The following is a 14113-nucleotide window of genomic DNA, read 5'->3' on the forward strand; positions in this document are numbered from 1 at the left end:
TTTTAAAAAAATTTTGAGAACATTTTTAATAAATTCCTAGAAATTCTCATAATCGCCAATTTCAATGGCATTAGAGGCATTTCATCGCTGACCTGAGAATGAGAAATATTTCATTTCATTAGTACTTCATGAATATACAAACAATTCTGACTAATGTGAGCTTGACTTCAATACTTTCACAACGCTCACCTTTTTGCCAACACTGATCCAATTTATTTTCTTTAAAATTGAAAAAATATTATCGTTTTTCTATTCAACGATTTCTGAACAATTACATTTTCATTTCCGAACATATTTAAATTTACAAATGTGCTCTACATCTGTTTCATTCACAAGTACCATCGTAAATGTGAGGTGAGCAGTCACATGAATATTTAATATTCTTAATGAACATTTGCGGAAGAATTGATTGATTATTACGGGAGAATCTTTATCTAGTCTATTAGGGATTTTCTTATGCCGCTGCACTATTCCTTCACTCTGTGATGACTGTACCGCGTCTGGAAAAATCATTTATTAAGGACACATATTGGACCCTCACTGAATACTCATGGGAATTAGAAGCAAAATGATTAATGGGATCATTGAACGTAACAATTGCTTCCGAAATTTGAGCCAACGGTTCCATACTTTTATGAACGACTCTGATCATACTGACAACCGCCATCAAAATGTTTTCAAATATTAATATTTTCAACATTATACCCCACTATACACGATGACAGTCAAATATTTGACTGAAAATCATTGCCCATTCAAGAATGGAAATTTTTTTTAGAATGATAATATATTTTGTCATGCTGAGAAAGCTGAAATCATTGTCTTCACTTTGGATGGCCCGTTGTTCCCCCGCCTCTCGGTCAACTGTAGATAAGTAAATCACACATTAAGATAATATCCTCCAGTTTCCCTCAAGTCAAATTGACTCCCAGAGGAGTAGAAGGGAAAATTATAATTTATAATTGCCGATTAATTATTGGTAAATAGGAGGGGCTCTCGTGGAGAACATTCCTGGGTGGAGGACTAGGCGTTGGAAAAGACATTTACTATCCTCCGCCGCCGAAGAAGACGCTGAGACCGAGTCTAATGCAGGAGTAGGGGATATGTTATGTGATAATTAAGATATATGATGGTTATGTGACGTCCTATTTGGTGATATAATTTAAATAATTGGGCAGAGGAAAGTTAGCGGCTTCCAATGTCCCGATTCTGGGACTAAGAAACGTCTGGGGGATCCAAATATTTTGCGGCGCAATTAACAACCTTTTGTTGGTTCAATGACGATTGTTAACCTACAGTTAACGATTTACTATTAACCTATTATTAACCTAACGATTATTAATTAGCCTTTGGAATTATTTTGAATGACACTGATGGCGCGCTTTATGTGCCTTCTTTGTATTTCCCGCCTTGAATGCGAACATATGGCCATTACGTTGACCAATAAGGCGAAAGTCTTATGAATGAAGTTAGCAAATGCTTTATGTAGTTAAATAAATTTATGAACTTGTGTTATCCTAGGTAGGATTATCTGACTTGTAATAGTTCTCAAATTCAAAAAACCGGGAAAAGTTTCTTTTCAAGGTCGTAAGTAATATATATCCTGGGCTAAAATTAATACTTTTTTTTAGTGCAACGATTCGTAATGGACTAGCGATGAAATGGTCTAATTAATTTGATTAGATAAGAATATTCAGGGAAGATACTCAAGATGTTATTTTTATATTGAGAGCCCTAGGACTCTTATTTTCAATACCCAATGGGTATCGATATTTTAGGGACAGCCAAGGCTACAGCTCTACAGTTTCACACAGATCACGCTATAAATTAACCGTATCAATCATTTTCAATCCCTTTTACGCTTAAAATTTGTAGATGCAAATGATAAACAACGAACTAAATTTAGTTACAAATATTTAAAAAATTGAATTTTTATGAAATTCTGAATCTGAATGTGTTCATTCAAAAGAGACGATTTTCATGGAAAACCATCTGTTATCTAATCGTTTATGAGACGAAACGCACGTCCTTACACGTCTAAAGATGTCTGAGTTTATCAAAAATTGGCCTAAATTTCGGACCGGCAGGTGCCTAGACATCACAATTTCCTCCCCAAATTCCCTCATTAATTTTCGCTGCCAATCAGAATAAAACCCATTCGACGTGTCACGGAATATAAAACCTGACCACCGCTCACCAACGTAATTATAAATATCAAATGCCACGATTTCAAGCATCATGTAAAAATCAACAGCTGCGGCATTAAAAAAAAAATGAAAATCCACCCAGTAAGCAAGTGAGACCAGCGTCATGCAGTGCACGATGGGGACCTTCAAGGATAAGTGGCTTGAGTGATTTTTCAGTAAGTTTGCGCTTCTCCTTCAGCAGAATACGATGCCAACTCGACCAGAGTATATTCCGAGGATGCACTCGAGTGCAGCCACTCGAGGACATACTTACACATAAGCTCATTCCCATTTTTTTTTATTCATCCGCCGCTATTTATGAATGACGGAAAGACCGTTCAAATACGAATTTAAAGTGACCCTCAATTATCTACGATTCAAGGTGTGCGTATCACAGGGGGTGAAAAAACTAAAAATATCAGCATTCAACCCGACAATTAAAATCAACAATGAGAACAGCATCAAGACCCGGAACACAAATGACTCTGATAATCACACAAAGAGTCACTCGTTTGTGCAGTGATGCAAGTGATCAATTCACTCATCTTTTCCGTCTACTCTCGTCAAACAAATATGCATTTCAACGGCATCCGCCCCAACGTATTTTTGCAGGATTCGTCGACCTCGTCTGTGCGTCTGCTTCTCAAAAAAAAGAATCAACTCCCAAAAATAAAAAAAAACAAACCTTTTTCATTATTATATTCATTATTATATTCAAGGTCTGCACCAGGAACTTCTGGTCCGGTCCCTTTTATATACCTTATCCTTTATGCTTCATTCTTTATCCTTTATCCTCATGGTCTAGGTAGACAGAGCCGCGGGAATAATGTGGGGGGCGCACAGAGTTCTGAACTGGTTCCTCTCTCCGTAAGATTCGGGTTCTCCAATCATTCTCCTCGTTTTTTTTTTTTGTTACTTCTTTTTCACCTCTGTTCCCCCCTTTTTCTCGCGACTTATTTCTTTCTTGCACCCTCTCTTCTCCCTCGCACCCTCTCCACCCCTTTTTTTACATTTTTTTTAACTACACTTTTGCATTCGATAAACGAGTCTAGACCAACACCTGTGTCCTGCATTCGCAAACATTTGTTTTGTCGCACAACTGCAAGAGAATTTTTCATGGGCAATGGGCAGTACTTGGGAGGGGTAACCCCCTCCCCCCGCCCCTTCCTCGCGGGCAAAGGCTGGAGGGTTTGTACACATCGCGTTGTGCACAGAATGGCCCTTTTGTTGGTGCTATACGTATACGTGTGTTAATGTCCATTTGAAAATAAAATTCCCGCGTCTGATCATCACCAATGTACATAAAATTAAACAATAAAGGGAACTGAATGGAATAATACAATTGAGATGAATGAAAATAATTATTCGACGTATTGTGATGAGAAATAAAAAGAAATGATTTTTTTTTTATGTTTCAGTTCGGTTGAAATTCATCCCACATTTGATGATGAAAATCGAAGACCCCTGACCATTCGGACGGCAGTGCGAATCATGTCCTTTAACGAAGCGTGGCAGGATGCAGTGGGGGATCAAGATCGGAGCTGAACTTAATTGGCTAATTAATAAAGGCCCCTAATTACGCTTGTACTCGCGGCGCCGTTTTTAGGCGCTCTGCTCGTTACATGAGCGTGCTGAGTCTCGTTCCGTTGATTATCCTGCATTTCTCTACCACCCTCTCCTCTCTCCTCTTCACCTCACCCCTCTCTCCACCCCACCCCCAACATCGTGCCATTTCTCTGCCCACACACAATGATACATATCCACACGCACACCGTGAGACACGTAATCACCGTCTTTGATTTTAAAAAGTCATAATCGCGGAGATGGGGAGTTAATTGAAAATACAAAAAAAATATTTGTGGGATTTTCACTCGTTATTTCCCTCAGTGCACATCTCACCCTCTGGAGATCTAATTTTTTATCCAAAAGTTCTTTCCGTCTGTCAATATAAAATTCTCTCGGGAATTTCAACCAATTAGTCATTGAATTTAATCAAGGAACGAAACCAGTCCTTAAAATTGAATAACCGATTGGAAATCCATTATTTCCCCAAGTAACTGTTGAAATCCACCGACTAATATTTTCCGTGATGAAAGACCATGTATCTCGCTTTTCGGCATAATCATTATGTCGCTTTATGGCAATTCGTGACTCAGTAACGCCCAAACGCAGTCTCTTTGTATTTTTTTTTATTATTTTACTCCTTTCATTCTCTCCCTTCTTCACTTACTCCAAGGCAAAAATTCATAATTATTACGTTAAATTCTTTGCTCCGGTGATCGCACTGCTCGTCCTCGCTATTTATCCGGTATCGTTCCCATAAAAAGGGGCAGGTGGATGAAAAAAATGACTATGGAGGGCCCAATACGAGATTCATGTGTACGATCGGTTGAGCATTACACTTGCCTCGAATCATAAAGTGTAAGGGCACTTTAGAATCAACCGTTTTATTTTCCCTTCCTCTCCCTTTTGTTTCATACATTGTGATCGTCAATGTTGGAGGATTGTGCGTTGCGAAGAGCAGAATAACCGGGGGGGAAGATTTTTGAGAATTTACGACGACATTCAGGGAAAACCCTCCGATTTTAGTGTCTCCGACACGAGGTCAGAGTCGTTGATTTTACAACCCCTGGAGACAAGGCGTCAACGGTCACCACTATATCTTAATACAACTCAATTGCCAAGGCAACTGCAATAGTATTTATTTTCATTTTTTTATATTTTTCCATTTTATTTAGCTAATTTTCGGTCTTTTGTCCGCGTTTTTTCCACTCGTGACGGAAATCTCGAACGGTAAAAAATTCGAGAAAAGGGGATTCCCCTCCTGACAAGCCTGAAATATATGACTTTTGTATTTTATTGCGGAGTAACACGGGAGGGTAACCGAGTGTGTGTTTTTTTTCCCTAAGAATGGGCCCCAGCCAAAAGCCTTGATTGCCAACCAATTAATTTTCTATGACTATGTTGCGCCACTAAAATAACATTAAATTCAGCGGCTCATTAACATATACTACCATCTAACGAGGATACATCTTATTGAGCAATTATTAAATTTTTTAATTTCCATTTTTTGCAACTTTTTTTTTGTTTCACCATCAGTGCAGTATGCGAACTTAGCAGACCGTATCGACTACAAAATTACCGGTGGAATTGGCTTGAAGTGATAAAAAGCTTCCTGGAGGATTAGCCGTTAGCGAGAGTGAGGCGAATCGATGAGCGAGAACTCCAGCTGGCCCCTGTAGGGCCCCAGGAGCGGATCCTTTCTGGTTACCTACGCTCTAGATTTGCGGAACAGGCCGCCTAAAGGGGAAATAAATTCCGGGTAATACTGGAGTTTCCAACCCCTTCGGGACCCCCTCAACCCTTCGTCGGAAGCATTTGGACTGACTCATGAACCGCCATTTCCCTTCACTCGTTGTCCTTCGATTTTGATTCTTCAGCGTGAAACTTCTGTATCACTCCGTCACGGCACATCGACGTCCACCTACACAATCCAGTATTCACAGAGCTTTTAATCAGGATTGTGGAGAATCGACTGAAATTGGATGGAATGAAAAGAGAATTAAGAAATGTGAACCCTCTCGGAGAGCCTTTCCCATCATTACCGAGGAATTTTCCCTGCTTCTGTTTTGAATCTGCTGGTCTCAATGGGTGCCCCTCTTTTCGGAAAAAAAAGAAAGAACGAATAAATCTTCACTGTAGGAGAGATTTTTTTTGAAGTTTCCAGGGAGAGACTGTGTGGGGTATCTTTTCAATCTCCCGCTGATATTGAGAAATAAAATCACTCATGGTCAGGTGCATGTATTTTTGGAATGTCAGTCAATCATCGGGGTCATTAGTATCAGATTAGGGGTAGGGATGACGTTTTCTTGGATTTGTTGGGGAAATTCGTGGAGAGAGGAAGGGGTGCAGTTGGATTTGGCCAGGAGAGTCTGGAGGAGCGAGGGAAGACCGTATTTCGAGATCGAAATGCGGATAAGAAAAATACGCGGAGCGCAAAATTGATGTCATGATTTTTTGTTCTCATTTAGAAAAATCTTAGTCTGACGTATAATACTGTTTACCCCTCAAATCTAGTCATTTTATGCAGATAATCACGAACTTCCTAGATCAGTCGATAAATTCTGCTCTACCGGTAGAGTAATTTTCATGTTTATCAGGCTGAAATTTCTCTAACTTAGAATAAAATTTGCTCAAAAAGAATCGAATCGTCTCATCAAGTCGTGATCTTCAAAAGAATTAACCTCATCGTATTTTGTCCTCTTGACTCCTTCTCCACCGGAAAGTAATCGAGACTGGGATCGAGACTGAAACCGAAACAACAAAACGAAAAAAGCTCGAGACAAGTTATCTCGAAGTTATGCGTCTCAGACAGTCCCTAAAATTTCCATATTTTTTTTCAAGCAAGAAGATTAAAAAAAATGTCTTGTCTAGGTCTTGGGGGTAGTCATACTCTCTCATGTTGACAAGGGATAAGACAAGGGGGCCCTCTCCGACCGAGCCAACGCCCCAAACAATTCGCTTTTTTGTTTCGTCTCGTCTCCGTTTAGTTAGATTTATCGAAATTTGGACATCCGTTCAAGAAAATTCTAACGTTCTTGCAGTATCTGTCAGAATGGAATGCTGAGAGATGCATCCCACGTTTCCGGAATGATTCCCACAGCTCATTTATTGCAAAATTCATGAGTACACAGAGTCCATGTGTTCACACGTTCTCGTGTACAGGAAAGAGGGATAAAAAAAATTGCGAAAAAGCATCAAGACCCTTCCCCCTGGGAATGCCAAGAGGTGGGAATTCACTTTTTCTACCCCTCTCTGGCTCATTGCCGCTGGGCCGCCTCTGAGTTCTTTCTCACTAACAAATTCAATTATTGAAATTGAATTTTCGTAACTACAAGGTTTTCTCTCTTTCTTCTCATCGTCAATTTCATTGATACCACTTTACCTCTATGCCAGTGCTTTATTGTGATTGGCTTTTTGTTTATTAACGCCAGGGATATGTGAAGAATGAAGAAGTGATATAAAGGCTTGTGTGCTTGAAGAATGTAGCTTGGCAAAGACCTTTGTGTTCATTGATTGGCAGAGCCTGAATCTGACTTGCTGGGGTTTGAACAATTAAATTTGAATTGGTTGAATGGGCGGAATTGGAAAAACTCCATGGTGGGCTTTTTACAATCGCAATCTAAACAAAATATTTTAAAAAATAAAAATCGTGATAATAAAATAATCTATGTCACTGAAGACGAAGATGCGATATTATCGAAATATCGCATTTTGATGATCGAGAATCGATTATTTTTTTATTGATTTATGAAGATAATCGACACTGACACTTCTGGAGTATAACAAAATCGCTGCTTGTTCAGAATTGGTTAGGGTTTACGCCCTACGTCGACCTTGCAATGGACTTGACCTTACGCGCGGCTGTTGAATCACATGCGCGAGGTCCTTAACGCGGTGACGAATCCCCGCGGAGGTGACCAAATGACAGGGCCGCGTATGGTGACCAGACTAGGGTTAGGAGACAGGCCAAATTGTTGTGTTGAACCTTGGAATTTCTCATCACTCGATACGTGATTTATGTTATTTCCTACCATATGGACCTCCCTGTGGGTCTCGGCTTTTTTTAACACCCCGAAGGAGGAAGAATAGTTTAGGGAATTTACATGCTTCGACGTGCTGATGAGGGTATTTTCAAACTTCCCAACATGTGTTTGGTCATTTCACTCCGCTTAGGTCTGTTTACTCAGGTTTCATTTCACTTATGTGTCATGAACTTAACCTTCGAAGTTCTCCAAATCTCGGAATGAGCGATGATGATCAGGAATTCGTGGAGTTGGGTTTTTTTTTCAATGAATCAACGATATGTCAGTTTATAATCATGGATGCAGCCACCGCTAATTACTATGTTAGTCCGGGAGAAAATGCAGTGGGAAGTTTGCGAGTTCTCGGGAAATTTGAATTTTTGGGCAGTGGAAAGACGAGAATTGAATTTGATTTTTCGAGGAAATCTGAAGATTGACCAGCGAATCACACGGGATTTGGAGTTAATTGAATACGCAACTATATTAAGTGCAATTATTGATCTGCAATGGAATACTTCGACACGAAGACAAATTTTCTCGTGCACTGATTGATCGGTAGGTGCTTCTGAGATTTTACCAAAATTATTGACGACTGTCATTTGATTGAGGAAAGAAAATGGAAATTGAAAATAATAGTTTTCATTACATTTTTAGATTTGTGGGAATATTTTTGGGAAGATTTATGGACCACAAGTCTTGGGCGAAGGCACTGAGAAAAATCATAATTATCTTCTCTCTAAAAATAAAAACGAAACGTTCTTTACCATCAGTCTATCTCTTTCAACTTGACTTAAAAATATGGCAGCATATCCAGCTCATTTCTAGCTATGGTGGAAAAAAAAACTCTGGATAGAAAATTCAAGATTTCATTCAGGCTATTTTTGTACTGTGGGGTGGCCACAGGTATGGCACTCTCCCTTCGTCCCGCATTAGCCTCCGGATTTCTGGAATTCCGAAAATTTTGGGGATTTCCCCGAATTTACCTTTGAAATTCATTCCGTTAAAATGCCCCTAATTATGCAAAATTCCCGAATTTTTGACATTTCTTGGAATGCCAAACGTCCATGAATTGTTGGAGACGTTTCTAATGTTTGTCTTTAAAAACGAAATCGAACTACTTCTTCAACAGCTCGTAGCTATGAAATTATGCATCAAGACCTACTATATATACCTGCGTGCGATAAATGAAAGATAACAGTTGCTAGTCCAATCATCTTGATATTATTTAACAATCCCTGTCCATAACCCGATAAATAATATATTAAAATAATTATTTATGTAGTCTTTACGGAGTGGGAGGGAAGAGTCAAAAAAATCAAATATTTTCAAAAATAAATGTCTCCCCCTCCCGTGATTGATGACCAGTTACTCTGAAAAAGAAAAGTGTCGACGACCATGATGACATTATATTTTTATCGATTCTGACAGCCACCCGCCGAGAGATTAAAGCATCTGGGAGGCAAACTCGACTCTTATCCGACGAAAGCCTCGACTCTATTGCGTTTCCTCTCCTAAACTGCTACAGAGAGGAAGAAGAAAGCGACAGTGATCAACAACGTATACCATGACTCCAAAAGTCAACAGTGGTTACCGCTTCCACACGCTGACAATCCAGCCCAGGCCTAGGCGATTTGGCAACAACGCAAAATCCTTTCCCCAAAAGCCGGAACATCAGGACCTCTTGGCAATCGATTCGCCGCCTACAATTTCTATCTCCCATTCTTCAATAGCTAAGTCGAGAAAAAAAAATGTAAATACAAGGGCCAAAGAAGAAGGAAGAGACCGAACACATTTTCCATACGGTTTCCTCTTCCCTTTCATTCTGCAGAAGAGAAAAAAATGACAACATTTCTCTGTCAGTGGATGCATGAGCTCCTTATTGCCTCATGGAGCTTTCTAGCAAAACGGAGGGATTATTTTTTTAGTTAAACACTTAGGGTTTTTCAATAGTGCAAAGGGAATAAGTCCCTGACGATAAGACATATCTCGGGATTTTTAATGGATTGTGTGATTAAAAAGTCTGCTTCAATCGTTGATTCTGAGGGTTGCAAACAGAAACATCATGATTCAGTCACATGGAAAAGTTATTGTAGGCGACATCAACGGAATCGCATGGAATAAGATATTTTTAATGGAATAATGACCCAGTTTCAAACGAATAGGTCATTATCGACGATCTATAGGGACCCCCTGGTAAAATGAAGATTTAAAATGTTGAAATAATGGAATACTATTTTCATACGAAAGAATATATATCCAACAAAATATATTCCCTAGAATCTACGATATTTTTCTCCCAGTACATTATCTTGTATCATTTACCCGGGGTCCTATTCAGGGTAATCGTTGGAATCACCAGATTATCACATAGGTATTCAAATATTGATAATCAGGTGGTAGTCACTTTCCCCATTTTTACTCCGAGTAACTTACCATTTGTTTCCCTCGATTCCGATTTTCAAATTTCGCGCGCATTATTCTTACCGAGAGCGATACAAAAATTCCCCAAACGATTTTTCTGGGAATCCCCCGTGTTCATGGCTCATAAAAATCACTCCAGCCGGAGAAATCATCGGTCATCGGGATAATCACTGGGCAATGGAAGTCAGGCTAATCAACAGGTAATCCCGAATAATCGATTACACTTGGTGATCAGGGTGTCACCCAATTCGTCTGTCAATAGCCCCTCGCATTGACCTCGAAACTGGTTCTGTTTCACTTCTCTCTGTACTTCAGAGACTAACCCAATGAATTGGAATTTGTTGAATAATAATGAGAATTATGTTTATCGTTTCCGAATGGGACCGGGGCATTCAGTCTGAGAATACCAGGCGCGCATCAATTAATATGAAAGACGGCTCGTTATGTAAAACAGGCGCCCAGAGAAAGTAAAAAAAAAGGAGACCGTAGCCCACAATATTTACATATGTCGATCACTATTCAATATTGGGAATGCATGGATCACCTGCTGTCTTTCAACTATTATAATCCATTTTTCCGTTTTCCCCCGTTAGTTCGAACACAATATCCCTTTCCCGCGACCATCAAGAATTCGATGGAATTTTATCCTTGAGTTCGATATTTCTGGAGCTGACTGGTTATCATCATATTAGTGTTTACTTCCGGTATATGTATAAATGTGTGTGAAAACAGGAACATAGAAAAATGTGATATTTAATTCAGTTTTTTTTCTCACGAGGAAAATTGTTTTTGACTCATAGAAATTACTTAAATAGCTTTCACGATTTGAAAAAGCCATGTCTTATTTTTTTGGAACTCTCATGATATTCTTTTTGGGATTATTTTTGTATGTCTCTGCAGCAACTAATGGATTGATAAGTTAAATAAATGAAAGGCTTGATACAGGGCACTTTGCGTGTTTAAAATGTTGACAAGGATGACAAGAATTTTGGTTTTCTTTTTACCGCCGTCTTCTTGTCTTTTTAAAACAAATGGGTGTAGGTGCGTGCATGTGTGAGTGTGTGCGTCCATTGATGCTTGATGTCTTCGAAAAATCGTAAATCGATGTGAGATTGATTGTTTGGCCGCAGACTTCAATAATTCAAATGTGAAACAATTTATTTGTAACTAAAAGTGAACTGGCCCTCGAAGACTGTGAGTACGCGCCGAATTGTAGGTAAATAAATATCGTTTTCATTCTTTTGAAGACGACGCTACGACTTTTTGTGGATATTGTTTGTATCGCTTCCGGTTTTGATGTGAATAAATGCGTTCAAAAACGTCAAATACTGTTGTATGGATCTCCCAGTGACCATGAAACGGGGATATTGCGTACAAAGTAGGTACGCCTTAACCCAGCAACATATTTCCGAGATCCGATGGTTATACCTGCCAAGGTTGTAGAGTCACATGGGGGATAGGAATATTCAGGAAAAAGGTGCGAGGGGGCGGGCACTGACTGCTAATCTACCTAACTAGAAAGACTTGATTTATTGGGGTTTGTCCCATTCACCGTTACAATATGCATACCTCTCAAAATATTTCAAAAGGACTTTTGGGAACATCAGCGGGAAATTTGCAGGGGGTGTTTTTTCTTTAAACGTAAGATCCCACTGCCAATACTCTGCTTTATTATTGCCACATACAATACTAAAATAACCCATAGGGTAAATAAGATTTTCCATCGGTGGATTGACACGGCACGCGGAGATAAATATTCGGTAAAAATTACGGAACGCTACGAAGATATTCCGTAACAAGATCACAACTGTTATACCATCTGGCAGCACCAAATTTATTTATTATTGGATCTTATTGGAAAAGCATTTTCTCGGGAAAAGCTGCTCAATCACCTCGGATATCCTTAAAAAAGACCGCAAACCAAACAGCGAAACAATTAACGTTTTTCATGATTCTCCGTTCGATGCACTGACCCATGTACAACCTTTCACTATCTCCAGTCGCGTCTTGAGCACGTGCGTATGCAATACATACAAACACATATGGGGTTGACTCGAAGTTGTTCGGCGAAACGCCACTCTGGAGGTGTGTACGCTTCCGATTATTATCAGCAGTTTGCGGGAGCGTCAACCCCGCCACCACTTCACCGTTTCATTCATTGCTGGGATTCCAATGGATCGGCGAACGGAGCGGATTTGCTACGGTAATACCTGAATCAAGATCGTCACACGCAGGGAGAGAAATTTTCTGTGAAAATGGAAGTACGAGGTACGAGAAATACGAATTTTCAGGAATTTGCGGAGTATTTTTGCCCAGTTTTGCGAGCGGGAATTCAGCTCAGGCTGAAATTAAAATCGCACCCAATGTTGGCCGACCCTCGGCCGACTATCGACCATGCCACTCTTCGCATCACGACAACTCCTGTTTCAGGATTTTATGCGCATCATTTATTTTCCCATCACCACAAAATGAGACGTAAGATTATCGATTGACATTTGCTCCTCAGAAGTCAGTAAAATGGATCCACGACTTGTTGGGCAATGGAATGCCGTTACCGTGACTGTCAGCGATCCGCGCAGAATAATCCATCAGGCTAAAGTCTACAATCTGTAGTTCTCACTCGAGTTCTTGTCCTTCCACCTCATGCCTTTATTTTAGTTTTTTTAAGTCTAAATGGACCACCTCCACAGACGGCCCCATCGCCGCATGATATATTCTGTCAGATAGTTACAGCTCTTCCTGCGGTGAAGGTGAGATATTATCCTGAGGGGATTTTCCGTCACGGGGCCATTTAAAGTTTAAAGCATCATCAGGTAGAGCACTCCAGACGTACTTCAACAGAATACAGTGAAGAGGAGGGCCCGGAAAAAAATTTTACGAAACTGACCAACGACACTCACCAATGCCGGTTAGATTCTACGCTGTGGAAGTACTCGACGGATGTAGTTGAGGAATTAGGGTGAGGCGGACAAGAGGGCAAAACTGATGGAATAATGAAATGAAGAATTGCTTCGGTGTCTAAAGTGATTTTCCACCATCGGAAAACTAATCGTCGGCTTGCCTTTAACCACCCAGCCCTTCTCTCACATCGTTTCTCTTCGTTCCGGGCCTCTTTAGCTCTCAACCATATCTGGAAAGATAATCTTCAACTTCAGAAGAACTCTTAAATCGTCGACTTCAGGTGGAAAAGAAAGGAAAAGAGATTTATATGCTGATAAAATTGAAAAAATAACCATTATTACTTTTTTTACTGGACGTTTAACACGTTTTTTTATTGAGTGTTGTACATGTAGAACAAGCTGCGGGAAAAATTGGCTGACGAGTCGCTTAATGATGCGGAGTTGTCAGTTCGACGATTTTTAACGAAATTTTGCAAAATTGATACGGAAAAATTGGATTTCTCCGAATAAATGATTTATTATTTGACTTATATTCATACACAATATTTGAATCGTTAGAGGAAAGCGAAATTCAATCACTTAGAATTATTGATTTAGCGATAAATAGAACAATTTACTAGACGAACTCATTTTTCGGGAATATTTTGTTGGCAGATACCTGAAGCGATAGCATAATGCCATCAAGTTTCCAAATTATGAACAAATTTCCTACTCCAATTGACAGATGTTTTCATGAATCAAGGCACATTAACCCTCAGTAAGTGATTGTGAAGATCAATGCGTTTTGGGTTCGAAAATTATTAATGACATTGGGGAAGAAATTTGTTTGAAAATTTGAAGAAAATGGTAGCCTCCTAATCTCCATTAAATATATGGATGGCGACACAGAAGATTGGAGTCTAGTCTCCAGTGTTGGGGGCAATGGTCAGTGTGTCTGTCTCTGCTTAATTCTTATGACCGAGGCCTGGAAATCCCAGAAAGGGGAGGACCGTACCCTCATTTGGAAATATAAAAGATTTCA

At 39.7% G+C, this 14113-nt stretch overlaps 1 long non-coding RNA gene across 2 annotated transcripts in view; it reads right to left on the reverse strand.

The window, feature by feature from the left end:
- The window catches only part of LOC135164578 (uncharacterized), a 173282-nt gene that overhangs the window by 3227 nt on the left and 155942 nt on the right, over positions 1 to 14113 (reverse strand). Inside the window, exon 6 of one of the 2 annotated variants that reach the window (XR_010299327.1) lies at positions 12922 to 13322. The exons of the other annotated variant lie outside the window; for it this stretch is intronic. This is a non-coding gene — a long non-coding RNA (uncharacterized LOC135164578). Of the gene's footprint in view, positions 1 to 12921; positions 13323 to 14113 lie in introns of those variants that run through there. 2 annotated transcript variants of the gene reach the window in all.

The sequence above is a fragment of the Diachasmimorpha longicaudata genome, chromosome 7, assembly GCF_034640455.1.
Source record: "Diachasmimorpha longicaudata isolate KC_UGA_2023 chromosome 7, iyDiaLong2, whole genome shotgun sequence".
In the NCBI taxonomy this organism is placed as follows: domain Eukaryota; kingdom Metazoa; phylum Arthropoda; class Insecta; order Hymenoptera; family Braconidae; genus Diachasmimorpha; species Diachasmimorpha longicaudata.